At 44.6% G+C, this 12,895-nt stretch overlaps 2 long non-coding RNA genes across 3 annotated transcripts in view; one reads left to right on the top strand and one right to left on the bottom strand.

Annotated features, from left to right (window-relative positions):
* The window catches only part of LOC134910300 (uncharacterized), a 252,730-nt gene that overhangs the window by 104,628 nt on the left and 135,207 nt on the right, over window positions 1-12,895 (top strand). The window lies entirely within an intron of this gene.
* LOC134910301 (uncharacterized) overlaps window positions 1,868-12,895 on the bottom strand; it is a 320,048-nt gene continuing 309,020 nt past the window's right edge. Inside the window, exons 4-5 of the long non-coding RNA XR_010176164.1 lie at window positions 9,805-9,879; window positions 1,868-2,148 (exon numbers count right to left, since the gene is read on the bottom strand). This is a non-coding gene — a long non-coding RNA (uncharacterized LOC134910301). The remainder of the gene's footprint in view (window positions 2,149-9,804; window positions 9,880-12,895) is intronic.

Genomic DNA, 12,895 nt, shown 5'->3' with positions numbered 1-12,895 from the left:
ATCGTGTTTTCAGTGACAATCAGCAAGTTGTTTCAATATTGCTTGCACTGTTACAGGTACTGTATATAGTATCGTAGATTGGGGGTCATTCCGAGTCGATCGCACGTATCAATTTTTTGCTGCTCGTGCGCTCAACTAGACGCCGCTTATAGGGGAGTGTATTTTAGCATAGCAGGGCTGCGATCACTTGTGCAGCCCTGCTATGCTAAAAAAGTTTTGTGCAGAACAAGACTAGCTCTGCAGTTATTTACCCTGTGCGATGGATCCAGCGATGAAGGTCCCGGAGTTGACGTCAGACAACCTCCCTCCAATTGCCTGGACACGCCTGCGTTCGGATCTCCACACCCGGAAAACGGAGAGTATCCGTCCCGAAACGCCTCGTCACTGTCAATCTTCTTGCGATCGCGCTAGCGATAACTTTCTTCTTTCTTCTGGTCGTCGGCGTGCAACGACGTGCGTGCGCATTGCGGGCGCCGTGCATGCGCATGTCCGACCCGTTTGTACCGCAGCGATGAACCGCAGCTTGCGAATGGGTCGGAATGACCCCCATTGGGCCTTATTCAGCTTCAGTTGCAAAATTGCAGATTGGACAATTATCAGCCACCTTTATATGAGCTGCGAATGCATTGCGTGTATTCGACCCATGATTTGCGATTCTTCTGCGATTGCATCTTCCTGGGATGTGATTGCAGGTTGATTGACAGGCAGTGGGTGTTTCTGGGCGTACACATGGCATTTGGTAGTGGTTGGAAAAACACAGGCGTGTTATGGGTGTTTTCGGGGTGTGCATCTGACGTCCGCTGCGTTTGCTGCGACTTAAAACATGGCGCCTGGTGCAACTGCATTCTCATTATTCCGAGTAGCCCAATTAGCCCAAGGTCATCCGCAATTGTCAATGATGCTTGATTTTTCCCATGCATTCTCAATTCTCTGGCTGCAATGCAGAATTGCGAACGTATCGGCATGAAGCATGTTCTGTCATGGGCGGACTTTTGAACATGCTGGGCGGCTCTTCAACTGAAGCTGAATGAGGTCCACAGTACCTCAGCAGTAAAGAAAGTAGGCGAAGTGGTTATTTTAGATGTATAATATACAGTATATGAAATTTTTGGAAATAGTGCAATGTGCCAATTTTGGAGGAAAGTGGAACATGACCTAAAAGTATACCTCTGAACGTATGGGGGCTGGGAAAAGGGATGATCTCAGTGTGTGCCTGGAAAAGAGATGTGTAAGGGGTGAGTTCTCACATCATACACCTGTTTCCATCACTTTGGGAGTGTGCCTAGCGCTCATGGAGATGCTGGACTGGTCTTCACCCAGGCTTTCCTCCCTCATTGTGCAGAGCAGTGGTGATAGAGTGCTCCTATAGCCTTTTCCCACCCCACAGGACTCTGCTGCCCGTGATGACACAAGCAGGACAGTGCCCAATTGTAGGACGGTCCCACCCAAAGAAAATGAGTCTAATAGCTTGGTAAACTTCAGAAATTGTCCAAGGTACAAAACACTTCTGCCTCTTACCTGCTCTAACTCACTAAGTTCTTAGTAACCAATTTGCCCTTAACACAATATATAATCTATCCCTCAGGGGTATGGAAGACCTTCCTGCACTGAAGCCAAATACAAGTGTAGAGTAACCACTGATTCTCTTCCTCTTGCCTACCCATCTATTCCTTTCCTTTCTCTTCTCCTAAATGATTTTCTGGATTTTACTAGTCCGGCTTCATGCTACATGATTACGTTACCTGCCCTCTTATACAGCTATGTGTATATTTAAGCATTATTCACTCGATCTTATTTTTGCTTGTATTCTGAAACTTAGCTCTTTACTATTCTTAGTGTACACATCACTATAACTTCAGACAAAATATAAATTGGTAGTCTGAGACTGTAAGTAGGGCAACAATATGAAAATAGTGGCATGCAATCAATATACAGTAGTCATTATAACATTAAGCAGCTTGCAGATAACATGCAGATGGTACAATCTATGGTTCAGTGAACTGGAACAAAGGGAAGAGTCACTCTTAGTTTCCATAGTGGTCCTGAGGAACATTTGTTCCAGGATGTCCAAAGGGTGAACAAATAGCCCAACAAGGATTTTTTTTTCTGTGGTGACCATTATCCTCAGACCGCTTTCATTGTGGTTTGCTAGAAATCAAAATACATCCACTAGTTAAATGTTGAAACCATGAATATCAAATACATTAAAGTAAAAAGGGGGCCCCTGCACCTAATTTATTTTACACAAAATCAGTATTTTTCTTTTCTCTTCTTTCAGTATGGACATCTCCAGTTCTACAATGGGGCTCTCCCAAGGGAAGCTACACACATATATTATACATATTATATGCACATATATACTGAACACATGGGAGGAAGTACTAAAACAAAGGGGGCCTATGTGCGAGGAGAGGGGGTTGCTAATAGGGATCAATCACTCTTAAAAGGGTGTGTGGGTTATTGCCAGCAGCAATCTTTTACTGCTGGGGGATCTATAGACATGGCGGTGGACATAATTTTTACAATGGAGGAAATCGATAAAAGCCTATTTCAGAACTGGATTATTTAGTTGCACGTCTTAGTTGGAAAGTTGAAGTACTGTAACAGAGTTGGGAAATTCCTTATTTCTCTCTTCCTAGAAAATCTGACAAAAACCAACAACAAAGGAAACCTACAGCTACAAACCTGCCAGCCTCACAAACCTAACTATCCAGTCATTGTTCTGACTGACTGTCAGTTACTGAATCCCGATATGACTAAAATATAACCAGGGGTGCCAAGAGGGAGGTGGAGTCGGTACTGATTACCCGGGCCCAGGCTTGAGGGGCCAGGGTCAGCTGCTGAGGAAGGGCATTGACCCCTTTACACATTATTTGGGAGGGTTTATAGCCACAACTCCCAGATGTAGCCACATCCCCTCCCCAGTACCTGACTATAACAGCACATAGCAAGACAACTATAACTGCAACTAGTCGATTTCGGGGTCTGTTTACTAATTACTTTCTCTCCGTGCACTTTAGCTCCATCCAAGGATTAGTAAATAGACCCCTTAGTGTGCTAAATAAAAGAGAGAGAGCGCACTGTGCAGCCCTCCCTCCCCCCCATCCAGGGCTCAATGAAAGGCCTCATAGGCGTATGGCTGAAAATGTTAATCGGCTATTATGAGAAGCAGGGAAGGGGGGGGGGGGGTGACCAGTGCTGTGTGGTCATGGCCAGTGCCATGTACACATGTAGACCCCATGCACTATCAGGCCCAACGTCTCCCTAAATATGTAAAAGTCCAAAAATTGCATCAATTTGTGTGGAAAGTAGAAATACAATTTAATACTTATGATTTATGGCCGACCTGGTGACTGGTGATCATTATGCTGTCATGATGATGGGCCTATTTTTATGTGGAGGCCTGAAGCTGTAGCTCCATCTGCCTCATTTTTAATCGGGCCCTGCCTCCATCAAATTGGTAGAAGTTACATTAATAGAGGTTGTTGCCAACCCACTGAGAGGGTGGAGCTAATGCACACCCTCCACACACCCCAGGGACAGCATACTTTCTCTCTGTTGTGTCTTCTTGCACATTGTGGGGCAGATGTATTAACCTGGAGAAGGCATAAGGAAGTGATAAACCAGTGATATGTGCAAGGTGATAAAGGCACCAGCCAATCAGATCCTAACTGTTAATTTACATATTGGAGCTGATTGGCTGGTGCCTTTGTCACCTTGCACATATCACTGGTTTATCACTTCCTTATGCCTTCTCCAGGTTAATACATCTGCCCCTGAGTCACTCAACTTAGACACGACTAATTTAAAAATGAAGCAATTACTCCTGGGCTGGTGCCCCCTTCAGGTTTGTGCTCTGTGCAGGGATCCTCCCAACCTCCCTAGTTACTGCTGAAGACAAATGTGGAAGTACTGTACCTGGATTGAAGCAATTTTATCCAATACTTCATAAATAATGAAATCAACAAAGTCATGGGGTATGTATGGAGAATATTGGATCAGAAGTATCATTGTATTAAAGCTGAGGGGGATTTTAGTGACTGGGAACTATATAGTTAACTAGTGCAATATTCGATGGGGATTAGAAATGATAATACTTGAATATAATTTAATTTGCTTTCTATTTTGCCTTGAGCTTCCCGATGTAATTATTTCCCACACTGACTAAATAAAATGTGACTAATACTGCAATTTAAATAAAATCTTGAATTAAATATTTATCTATTCTGACAAAATATACTGTTGCTGTAATTGGTAAAAATTAGATTTAGCACAATTTTGTTGACACAGAATCAGGTATCGTCCTATGAGTTAGCATTATTTTTGAAAAAAAAATCTAAACAATATATATAATTTATGAACATTAATAATAATATAAATGACATTGTATTTTAAAAATGTGCTTTTGTCCCACAAAAATATACAGTTACTGCATTAATACTGTATTAAACGTGTGACTTCTGGCGATCATTGTATCCGCATACACCCATTCTCAAATAACCCCATTTAGCGCCCCACTGACTTTGTGACTTAGATGCGTCAAAAGTAAACACTTAATCCTATTTACAACACTGTAAACTAAGAAGCAAAATTGAGGGAAAAGTAACACAATGGAGGAAAAAGTATGCCATTCAAAAAGGACAAAACAGGTCCAATAAGAGTGACCATACTATGCATAATTATGCTTTATTTGCAACTTTATACTACTGTCATTTCTTTCAACATTAAAAATGATCCTAAATACCTAGTACACATTGAGCCTGACTCAGATGTGGCTGGAATTGCTATTACACAGAAGCAGCAGCGATAGTACTAATATGGTAATGCAGCCGTAGAGGTCACGCCTCCTGCATGCATTACTGGTCTGAGCTGCATCCTAGGATGCAGTATTGGATCATCTGACCCATTTCCTCTGTTTTGATAAACGGAGGCTGTCGTCGCCTCCTCTCCGCCCCCACACGGCATCAGACTGTCACTCACTGACAGTCTGACGCTGGTCTGCGTGCTATGTCGCAGACCTAAACTGCACATGCACAAAGTACTGTACATTAGTGCCTTGCGGCATGCACTGCTGCTACTACGACGGGACTTGAATCAGGCCCTATATGGGCCCTACAACGCAAAAATGAGATAAAAGTGCACAGCACAGAAATACCGTCAGGCATCTCCTGACACATGGTGCAAAAAAGGATAGCTGTAAGAGAGGACATACAGTATCTGTACTATGTGTTATTTGAAAGGGTACCTAAGATAATTCAAGGGATACTTCAGACTGTATTATTAGTAGTAGTACAACATGTGCAAAAGTGGGTATCTTTTTTAAATACATTTAAATGCATAAGGAGTGGCTAGCATAAATATACTCAGATTAGGGGGTTCTGTGCATTTTGAGTACTGTATTTATTTTGAACAACCAAACTTTAGGAGGGTACTTGGCAACCATTCACAACCATACAGGGATATATTCTAATAAAGGATGAAAATTTCCCTACTAAACTACAGTACATGTTGCATAATTCACATGATGTTTATCTAGTTGTGATATGGTTGCCTAGAAGTAACACCAAAAGCAGTAATTATGCATTGAAAACCTTGTTTAAAATGAAGAGTGCATGCTATTATGTAATTTAGGCAATTTATGTATAAATAGCACCACATTATTCACAAAACAAAATAAATGTAAAATAAATTATGTATATGTTCATGACAACTAGAGAACATAGTAGATCTAAGAAAGAAAGAAAGAAAGAAGAAAACAGAAAATCTTGGAAACACAACAGGCTAGATTTACTAAGCAATGAGTTTTAAATGCAGAATTCTAAACACTAATAATATTAAATGCATAGCAAAAAAATTTGGTGAATGAGAAATGTTCCTCAATTTATAATAATAATATACTATAAATAATATACTGACCCTAAACCATTATACAGTAAGTCATGAATTAACCGCAGTGGCATCAGAAGGAGGGAGCGGGGGATACGGCCTGCACCCAGGTGTCACCCTCGGAGGGGGTGACACCAAAATGCTGGCTTCTCCACAGTGACAGGAGCCAGGTGCTGCAGTGTAACATTCTCCTGCAGCACCCGGCTCCTGTCAGAATGAAGGAGCCGACACTGCATACAAGACAGTTTCTCTGGGGGTGCTGGACATGCCTCCCCGAGTGATGAAATTGGGAGCTGCCCACAAAGCCATGCCCCTGTCTAACTAGGCCACGCCTGCTGCCCTGGAATTCCTGTGGTGCCACGCCCCCTCCGTCAGGGCTGTAACTAGGTGTGTGCGGAGGGGCCACCGCACATAACGCTGCAGGCAGGGTTGTAACTACGTGTGTGCCAAGTGGGCTTGGCACACAGCGCAGTTGCCCTGAGGGCGCACGGCCAGCGGCATGTAATGAGTCAAATTGACTCATTACATGCCGCCTCGCTGTGTGCGCCGCGCGCCACGCTGTGGAGGGAGAAGAGGACCAGCGCCGGGCAGCGGAGAAGGAGGAGGAGGGAGGGGGAGCAGGGAGCCGCAGCAGCGCTATGTCATTGGTAGTAAGCGCCGCTGCAGCATCCCCCTCTCCTTCCGTATTGGCTGCCCGGCGCTGCTGTGGATGCTGGGATGCGGTTCCTCCATCCCAGCATCCACAGCAGCGCCGGGCAGCCAATACGGAAGGAGAGGGGGATGCTGCAGCGGCGCTTACTACCAATGACATAGCGCTGCTGCGGCTCCCTGCTCACCCTCCCTCCTCCTCCTTCTCACCTCACTGCCTGCACCGAGGGAGCTGCACGAGGAGCCTGACTGCCAGCGGGGAGATGGTAAGTCTCTCTCTCTCTTTCTCTCTCAGGGGGTCACCGTCTGCCGCAATGTGTAAAAAGGGGGATGGCTGCCGCAATGTGTAAAAAGGGGGACTGGCTGTAAAAAGGGGGACTGGCTGCCGCAATGTGTAAAAAGGGGTCCTGGCTGCCGCAATGTGTAAAAAGGGGGACTGGCTGCCGCAATGTGTAAAAAGGGGGCCTGGCTGACGCAATGTGTAAAAAGGGGGATGGCTGCCGCAATGTGTAAAAAGGGGGACTGGCTGTAAAAAGGGGGACTGGCTGCCGCAATGTGTAAAAAGGGGTCCTGGCTGCCGCAATGTGTAAAAAGGGGGACTGGCTGCCGCAATGTGTAAAAAGGGGGCTTGGCTGCCACAAGGCTGCCGCAATGTGTAAAAAGGGGGACTGGCTGCCGCAATGTGTAAAAAGGGGGCCTGGCTACCGCAATGTGTAAAAAGGATGACTGGCTGCCGCAATGTGTAAAAAGGGGGCCTGGCTGCCGCAATGTGTAAAAAGGGGTCCTGGCTGCCACAATGTGTAAAAAGGGGGACTGGCTGCCGCAATGTGTAAAAAGGGGGCCTGGCTGCCGCAATGTGTAAAAAGGAGGATGGCTGCCGCAATGTGTAAAAAGGGGGACTGGCTGTAAAAAGGGGGACTGGCTGCCGCAATGTGTAAAAAGGGGTCCTGGCTGCCGCAATGTGTAAAAAGGGGGACTGGCTGCCGCAATGTGTAAAAAGGGGGCCTGGCTGCCGCAAGGCTGCCGCAATGTGTAAAAAGGGGGACTGGCTGCCGCAATGTGTAAAAAGGGGGCCTGGCTGCCGCAATGTGTAAAAAGGGGGACTGGCTGCCGCAATGTGTAAAAAGGGGGACTGGCTGCCGCAATGTGTAAAGAGGGGGCCTGGCTGCCGCAATGTGTAAAAAGGGGGACTGGCTGCCGCAATGTGTAAAAAGGGGGCCTGGCTGCCGCAATGTGTAAAAAGGGGGACTGGCTGCCGCAATGTGTAAAAAGGAGGACTGTCTGCTGTAATGTGTAAAAAGGGGGACGCTGTCTGCTGTAATGTATAAAAGGGGCTCTACCTGGTGTAGTGGCGCTACTGTGCAGCGTAATTTGAATAATGTAGACTACTGTGCACCGTAGTATGAATTGCTATTATTTTGTGGCCACGCCCCTTCCCCGTGAAGCCACGCCCCTATAAATTTTTCGCTCGCCTACGACGCGCACTGCCCCTATCTTACATGGGGGGGGGGGGCGCCACTGTCGTTTCTTGCACACAGCGCTAAAATGCCTAGTTACGGCACTGGCTGCAGGGTAGGGGGCTCTGTTGGCGGCACTTGTCTATCTGTTTTAATTACTTTCACTTGCAGTTTTCCCCCCTTTTGAAATCCAAGGGAGGGAGGGGGACGCCAATTCTCTCTCTAGCACAGGGCACCAAAAAGTCTAGTTACGGATCTGCCCTCCTTCATAGGTCACACCCTCTTTTTAGGCGCGCGGAGTTTGCCACACCAGTTGTCACCAGTACCAGTGATGCCTCTGATTGGCCGCAACAATAAATAAATATATCAAACAATTCTGGTCCTATTAACCTTCATGTTGGGCTAACCTTAAAGGAAACAATAGACTCCCCATGCTGAAAATAGGCTCCACTATCATAATACAGTAGGAACACTATTTTCAGCTTCGACTTTGAGGGTGCAGAAGTATAAACTGCTTGGTAGAACGATAAACAAACTTGAAAACAAAAGTGACTGCTTATGGGCAGTGACATGAAGTGCCCACCGAGGGAATGCATTATTAGGGGCCCATTCTTATGGGTGTGGCTAATTACCAGCGCAGGTGTGGCCAGTCCCCACAGAGGTTTGGCTAAGGTCTTGGCCCTGTAAATACTGATTGTCTAGAAATACACCATAGTCCTGTGCAGTATAAGGTAACATGTGTATAATGTATAATTAAAGTGCGCAGTCTCGAACCTGGGTGGCCCCCCAGGCAGTGGGTCCCATCGGGGGTTTCACTGGAAACCCTGTGGGCCAGTCCAAGCCTGCTTATGAAGTACATTACCTAGATTGATATTCGTGTTGTTTTTATCAAATGTTTTATGTACAAGAGCGATGATAATAACTCACCCCTGCCTATATTACCTAGATTTTTAGTTGCAAAACTCTACACAGTCTGCTCCCATATTAATTCCACTAGCAGTGCCTAGTTGATTACAATGGCATTGAACACATCATTATTCCTCACTGCTTTCATTGATAATATTAATAATGATATACAATCGCTGCAACCTTTCTTGTACCAGCATTATGACCCCAGTGTTTGTTCTATAACTGTCCTTATTGACACAAATAATGTCAATTCAAACAAAAAACAATGACAGCTCACAATAGTCTTCTCACAATAAGGTAATAGAGGCTGCAAACATAAGACAACAGCTATCTGTTGTACAGCACGGTTTATGTCACAGTCTAGAGGACCAGTGGCGTATCTATAGTGGGTGCAGTGTATGCGGTGAACACGGTCCCTTGGATCCAGAGGGGGCCCACACCACACACACTGCACCCATTTCTTCTATACTTACCTTTCTGGTGTCCATGTGTGGGCCCCTTCCTATCTGTCCCGTAGCCGGCAGCGCTGTTAGCGCGCTGAGCACTCTGAGCACTAGAGACAGTGCCAGAGTCTACAGCGCACGTGCAGGTCTCCAAAAAAATTGCAGCTGCGCCATTTTTCATAGACCTGCGCATGCACTGTAGACTCTGGTACTGTGTCAGAGTCTCTAGAGCTCACAGCGCTGCCGTCTAAGGGACGGAGAGGAAGGAGCCCACACATGGAGACTGCACACAGGTCCCCTCCTCTCTAGCTACGCCGCTGAGAGCGACTCATGTAAGAGACATGTGTAAGTACTTCAGCTACAAGTATATTTGTATAAAAAAACCTTATAGTTGTATGAGCATAAAAATAACGGAGAATGACATGTAAATGCGGTAAGAATGTTACTATATAGTGGCATACCTTGGCAATGCTGCAGCAGATTAGATGCTGGATGGCATGGTATTAGAGCCGACGCGGCTCATGTAGGTGCTGCATCTGAAAAATAAAGAATGGCGGCCGTGTTACTCACACTATACACTTATCAGCAATGGAGAAAGCCAAGCCCATAAACACTTCTAGCATTGTGCACCACACCCCGCTGGTAATAATCACATGATATTACACAATAAACCAGAATGACTGATCCCCCAAGCACTGTCCAAATGTAAGATGTATTGATCCTCTTAGATCTTGCTGGTGGGGTGAGTGTTTCTCCCAGGACATAAGAAAGAAACAGAATGTTCAATTAAACCACTGTATGTTGAGCCGCATCAACCATAATGGGACCAATTCTTAAACTCAACAAATATCTGTGAGAAATATTCACATAAAGGTGTATTTTGGAATCAATCCGACCAACATTGTCATATCATATTTCACCATTAATCAGCGTAGAAACCCCTTGGGTACTGACTCACCTAGGAACAGGTATTAGCGTTCCTCAAAACGTTTCTTAACATCTCCAGTCTGGCTTTTCCAACCAAAACAGTCCCCATACAGAGACCACATCGATGGTATACTTTTGCTCAAAACAGAGTATTTTTATTAATAATCCAAACAGTACCAAAGAGCAAAAATAGTAATGGAAATGGATATTCCAAGCAGCACAATTAAATTCTCAGTAAAAAAATATACAGGCATTAAAAAAGTTTCAAAACATTAAAAAAAAACTTGGTGGACCTCAGATATACAGATGGACCCATAAACCAAACAAACACCTTCTCACCTGGACTGAGTTGGATCTGGATAGTTCATTAGATAAAAAGATTTCTGTGGGTCTACTGTCAAAGAGAGTCCAAGACCACCAACGCGTTTCTGACCTCTAGGGTCGTTCCTCAGGGTGTATCTATTACCTTCCCCAGTTCAGTTATAAATACCTGTACTTCTGTCATATGACCATAGGCGAGTTTTCACGTCTCAATAAGACCCAGTTTTTATACACATCCTAATTAAAATATTTAATCTCTTATAAAAGATATCTATGTAAACAATTACAAGCACAGTGCATTCATATTAATACAATATACAAAAAATAACCACTTTCAACAGAGAAATATATAACAATACAAATGGAATCCGGCTAGATACAATCCATATTTTCTTAGGAGCCAAGATGTTTTGTATGCCAAAACGGGTCCCTTCAAGTCCCCCACGTCCACAGGACTTCCGTTTGCGCTATTCCAGGAGTCTCTGCACTGTCCGGAAGTCCCATAACGCCCACTTCCAGGATTTGGAACGCAAGCTAATGATGTCTTCCAGTCAGTGGAACGCAATCCCGGAAGTCCTCTATTTGATCCCGGTGGAGACCTCTAGTGATAAGAAGCGGCCATTTTGTTGTAGCTCTGTTCTCATAAAGCATTAGATTAAGTTCCCATATTGTAAACAGCATTACGGATTCCACATAAAAATAGTTTGCACATATGATTTTATACATGGAATTTTGAGCAGTGCATCATTATACTCTATTATTCAATAAACATGAAGAAACACATAGAAATATTTGTTGTTAAAACATTGAAAGAAACCATTTTACTTCAAAATCTACATTAAGACCTCTGGTACACTGGGTTTTCAATGTATATATAATTTTAATTTTTAATTTTGCCAGGGACACATCTCTATCAGGTTTGGCAATTTTAATACCACAAAAGGACACCATGGGAAAAATTTAATAGGGTTTGAGAATCAGAAAGTGAGAGAGTTGGGGAAATTTCCCCTGTTTTTTTTTAACGTGGCAATCATTTACATTGCAAAACCTGGTTCATTTTGCCATGTTAATGATTGCTATTTCGAAACCCCCCCAAAAAAACAGGAGAAATCTCCCACATTCATTCACTTTCTGATTCTCACACACTATTACATCCCCCCCTATATATTTTAAATTACACTAGCAAAATTGTTTAAAGTGTAAATAAACATTGTGGGGTATATTTACTAAGGTCCCGATTTTGACCGAGATGCCGTTTTTTCATCAAAGTGTCATCTCGGTAATTTACTAAGCAAAAATCACGGCAGTGATGAGGGCATTCGTAATATTTTGGAAGTCCTAGGAAAAAATCACGAATCAATACACCATCGGTCAAATACGCCTGCAATTTGCTAGAAATCGGGAATTTACTAAAAAGTGCAAAACACAAACACTGCCGACAATAGCCAAACACTGCCGTGCTAAAATACAAATCGTGAAAAAGTGCTAAAAAAAAACAGACCTGCTTTTTTATCCCGTGTTTGTATAGGCATGCACGGATCCATGAGATCCGTGCATGTTTTTCAGTGGGAAGGGGGGGAAATGTTATAAATTTTCAGAAAAAAAATTGCGTGGGGTCCCCCCTCCTAAGGCAAACCAGCCTCGGGCTCTTTGAGCCGATCCTGGTTGCAGAAATATGGGGAAAAAATGGACAGGGGTTCCCCCATATTTAAGCAACCAGCATCGGGCTCTGCGCCTGGTCCTGGTTCCAAAAATACGGGGGACAAAAAGAGTAGGGGTCCCCCGTATTTTTGAAACCAGCACCGGGCTCCACTAGCTGGACAGATAATGCCACAGCCGGGGGTCACTTTTATACAGTGCCTTGCGGCCGTGGCATCAAATATCCAACTAGTCACCCCTGGCCGGGGTACCCTGGGGGAGTGGGGACCCCTTCAATCAAGGGGTCCCCCCCCAGCCACCCAAGGGCCAGGGGTGAAGCCCGAGGCTGTCCCCCCCATCCAATAGGCTGCGGATGGGGGGCTGATAGCCTTTGTTGATAGTTATGAATATTGTTTTTAGTAGCAGTACTACAAGTCCCAGCAAGCCTCCCCCGCAAGCTGGTACTTGGAGAACCACAAGTACCAGCATGCGGCGGAAAAACTTGGCCGCTGGTACCTGTAGAACTACTACTAAAAAAATACCCCAAAAATGACAAGACACACACACCTTGAAAGTAAAGTTTTAATACATCCATCCACACAAACATATACACATACTTACCTTATGTTCACACGCAGGTCGGTCCTCTTGTCCAGTAGAATCCAT

Source organism: Pseudophryne corroboree, chromosome 4 (assembly GCF_028390025.1).
Source record: "Pseudophryne corroboree isolate aPseCor3 chromosome 4, aPseCor3.hap2, whole genome shotgun sequence".
Taxonomy (NCBI): Eukaryota; Metazoa; Chordata; class Amphibia; order Anura; family Myobatrachidae; genus Pseudophryne; species Pseudophryne corroboree.
The sequence above is the reverse complement of the archived record's forward strand: the minus strand, read 5'-3'. Positions and strand labels throughout refer to the sequence as shown.